At 57.5% G+C, this 4,191-nt stretch overlaps 1 protein-coding gene across 1 annotated transcript in view; it reads right to left on the bottom strand.

Annotated features, from left to right (window-relative positions):
* KANK1 (KN motif and ankyrin repeat domains 1) overlaps positions 1 to 2,402 on the bottom strand; it is a 79,352-nt gene extending 76,950 nt beyond the window's left edge. Inside the window, exon 1 of the mRNA XM_045289366.1 lies at positions 2,371 to 2,402. The gene's annotated coding sequence lies outside the window, so the exon portion shown is untranslated. The remainder of the gene's footprint in view (positions 1 to 2,370) is intronic.
* Positions 2,403 to 4,191: the final 1,789 nt, after the last annotated feature.

Here is a 4,191-nt window from a genome sequence, read left to right as displayed (position 1 = left end):
TCAGGTAAGTGAATCACCCACTCCCAAGAAACACAGAGACCCAGCCGTGTGCCGACCAGGCACTGCAAAGCGAGATCACTGGCAGCCAGGAGGCCGCCGCAAGGTAGGTTTCCGGCAAAACACAGGACAGAAATGACAAACCCTGGGGGTGGGGGGGTTCGTGGTCCAGCTCGAGGGGTCTCTTCAGAGACATCACTAAGAAGATGCGGAGAGAATTCGAGAAGGACCAATACCCCGACTGGGGTCGCAGGGGAACTGGCTCCCGTTGGAAAGAAATCCGTTTGGCAGAAACGTTCCAACGCCTTCGCCGTGGTTACTACTGCGTACTTTAAACGTTTCTGTTTCTAGTTTCTGACCCAGCAAGCTTGCCTCTAAAAATATCCACTGGGGGCAAAGGGTGAAAAACAAAACGGGCTTAGCCACCAATCTGCTCACTGCCCCACGGTTTAACGGCCAAGGGCCTGCAGTTTGGGTTTGGTGAATTACAGCGCAGACACTCATGGGAGGGTCAAGTTTCCATTCAGGTGAGAAAATACTTCTGAAATCAAGAGTCAGCAGGCTATGGAGGGGAAGAGAGGGCGTGCTGCGTCCGTCGGATGGGAAGGAGAGACAGACGTGTTTATCGTTGCTACCGCTGGCCTGGGGGCACAGGGGAGCAGTGTTTGGCTGTCCACGGTTAGTGCCCACCTACCGCTCCCCAGGGCAAAGCCGGGCACCTGCTTCCGGACACATTCACCTTGAGAGCGAGTCAGGAATCCACAGTTGTGCCTGGAGTGGAGACCCTCAAGCACTCTCCTCCTCCATCTGCAAGACGACAGACCTTGTCCTCGCTGGGGAGTTGGCACCATTTAGAAAATGAACCGCTTTAGAAAATGCCACCCAGGACCTCTAGGGCCACTGGGAGGTACAGACCATCTGTACCCGTCCCCATGTCCCCACCACTGTTCCCACGAGGAGGCCTGTCTCCACGCCAGCTGTCAACCAGCCCAGATGGGTCAGCGCTGCCCACACTTCTGGGAGGGAGGGCCTTTAAGTGGGGGGTGGGGTGGGGTGGTCTTTCCAAAGGAAACATTCCCAGGGATGTAAAAATAGGTCTCGGGTCCCCAAGGTGGGGCGGGCGCCTCTTGGGCAAAGCGGGAATGCTGCTTCGAGGCTGTGCCAGGCCCAGTGAAACCATGCCTGAGGTCCCTCTCTGGAGCCCGCACCCCTAGGGACAGACCGTGGCGTGGGTCAGCGGGCCTGTGCTCTGAGGGTCCCTTCTGCCCTGAGCCCTGGGTAGTGCAAGGGCTTACCAGGGTTGGCTGCCAATTGCCATGCTGGAGGATTCACGCCCAGCTCGCGGCGGCTCGGAAGAAAGGCCTGGCAGCCTTTCATTGAGAAAAACAAAACAAAACATTCCACCACCGAATTGGCACAGTTCTACTCTGACGCGCATGGTCACCGGGAGTCAGGGCCAGTTTGGTGGAGCCCCGGTGGCGTCGTGGGTTACACATTAGGCTGCTAACTGCAAGCTTGGGAGTTCAAACCCAGGAGCAGCTCTAGTCTGCCTGAGAGGGTCACTGTGTGTCCGCATCGGCTTGGGAGCAGGGAAATGGCTGGTGGTTGGCTACTGTTACCAACTCATTCATGCAGACCGAACACGGGCTGTCTTTGTAACCTCGGGCGTCTGATAAAGGAGGTCAGGGCTCCTCTGCTGATGCAGAAGGCACCGTTTTCATGACATGGGGACCCAGCGGAGGACAGACGTGAGGACAAAAGGCTTTCTCCTGCGGGAGCTCAGGGGCCCACTAGCTGGATACAGAGCCGCCAGGAGCTGTGACCTTGATGAGATGTCCGGACAGCTGTGTGTGTCCTGGCTGCTGCAGGACAAGTCCCCTAGACAAGCCAGGTGGCCCCGCTTCCTCCACACCTCGCCCTGCTCCCTTAAAACAGAGCCCTGCCTTTCTGACCTTGCTAACCGAGGCCTGGTATTCCTCCCCCCTCCCCACCCCTCTCTCACAGAGACTCAGGGTAGAGTGGCCCCTGTGGGTTTCCAAGACTGGAACTCCGGATGGCAGCACACAGCCTCATCTTTCTCCAGAGGAGCGGTTGCTGGGTTCAAACCGCTGGCCTTTTGGTGAGCAGCCCCACACCTAAACCACAGGGCCACCAGGCATCTCCACTCCCAAGAACCACGCAGTAACACCTCACTTGGATGTCAATCTGACTGGAGCCCCAAAGTACTCACCTCGCTGGCTCCCCCTCCTGCTTGGAAACACAAGAGCCATCCGATATGGAAAGCGTACTGAAAGGTCCCGTGATCCCAAACAAAAAAGCTGTTTGTCTGCAGGAGGCCAAGCACTTACTTGCGAGGCTGACTCATGGGCTTACCTCCTCGCCACGTCCTGTTCCCGGGGCAGGGGGAGAGGCGCCACCAGGGAGAAAACAACACGTCTATTCTCCGAGACGCCGCACAGGACGGGCCCAGCCGGACCCGCTCTCCGGTGACACAATGCCCGCGCAGAGCGCGCTCGCTCCGTAACTGGGCCGCTCACGTTTTCAGATGGAAGCACAATGCACAAAGGGGAGAGATAGAGACAATGTAGCTCTAAGAGGGTGGTGGTGACGGAATCAGCCTCCTGGCAGCAAGGAGGGTTGGGGAAGGAAACAACCCAACACCCCCAAGCCCACCACAACCAGCGAAAATGCCTTCCTACGCATGGTCAACAACAAATAAACACACCGGTACCTCCCTTATGAATAAGCGTCGGTCCCGTGGATCAGGTCCTTGTGCAAAAATTGGTGCGATGTAAAAACGGAGGCTGCCCACATCAGCTCATGTGTGATGACGCCATCACACAACTGCCAGGTTACGTCCTAACCCAACTGCCAGATGATGTCACCCCCTACTGCCCAAACCACTGCGCTTCACGGCCCCACCAAGTGGACACAGAACCGCCACCATCACGGCTGGTGTTGTCCACCCCCCCCACCCCCGGCCGCCAATACTGCCAGGCGTACACTGCTCAGTCAGCTCATAGCGTTTTTCCCTCGTTATCCAGGTGAAGTCAGACAAGGCAGTCGTTAAGCGAGGCGTAGGTGCCAAAGGCCAGTCTGACCCCATGCTCCAATGGTTTTGCACAACACAGCTGCAGCCCACAGGTTCGACTCCATCTATCAGCTCTTCAGCGACCCCAAGAAAGTGTGTGAGGCAATCTCACGGAGGGTCCAGCCTTTCACAGCGCTTTTACTAGGTAGCTAGAGTTAGGGGTAAGTGGGGTGGGCTCCCCAATGCCTGTAAAGGCCCCCAGAGGGGCTGGAAATAAGTCCGGCAGCCACTGGGCACCGATGGGAAGAGCCAAACGGAGTGTGCACAGATAGGACCCCCTAGCACAGGTGAAACCAATGCCTGGGCACACCTACCTTAGGGACATCACACAGGTGGTCTTGAACCCAGCCAATGGGGCCAACCAATACCTTCAACCACGCCTCCGTGGCCAGGGTGTTAAATACCCCTGCTGTGGGAAGGCCAGCTCTCTTTGGCTCTGGCCCGGGCGTGCCCCCTCAGGACCTGCTCCGGGCCTACTTGGGGGGCTCTTGGACTCTTGCTCACTCACTCTCTTGGTCCCCAGTGATTCCCCAGTTCCACACGTGCGGGTGGTTTTTTCCACGTGGATTTTTGTGCCCAGTTGTGAAACCCAGCTTGGCTTCCGCGCGGCTTGGCAGGCTTTCCAGAAATAGCGGGTACCCTTCTGAGACTGTAAAACCTGAAACTTCTCTGTTCCTTCATAAAAACTCACTTGGATCACAAAACTCACTTCAGCCTGCGAAGCAAAGAACCGAGGTATCGCCCACTCCAGAAACCTAGCAATTTCAGGGGGACCTGGGGCCATGCCCCCGGTGTAGGGCACGACCAAGCCGGCTCATGGGTGAGAGACGGGCTGGCGTCCCCCTGCCCCGTGAAGGTGTCCTGCTTGGAGGCAGAGTCTGGTCAGTCTGGGTGGGTCCCGGCCCAGCCTGACTGGGATGGAAGACTGACCCAGCCACCTTTCCCAGGTCTCCAGTCCCGCCTGGCTGACCAGCACTTGGACACAAGACGGCCCAAGGTTCTAGCTCACTGCCGGGGTCAGGGAAGTAGAAATTGGCAGCAAAATGGCAAACCAATTCCTTACAATCAACTCCTCTTTTTCTCCAGTACGTGGGGGCTTCTAA

The sequence above is a fragment of the Echinops telfairi genome, unplaced genomic scaffold, assembly GCF_000313985.2.
Source record: "Echinops telfairi isolate 266 unplaced genomic scaffold, ASM31398v2 ScPeMD7_25;HRSCAF=90, whole genome shotgun sequence".
NCBI classification, from domain to species: Eukaryota; Metazoa; Chordata; class Mammalia; order Afrosoricida; family Tenrecidae; genus Echinops; species Echinops telfairi.
Note: the sequence above shows the minus strand (reverse complement) of the source record. Positions and strands in the feature narration are given on the sequence as shown.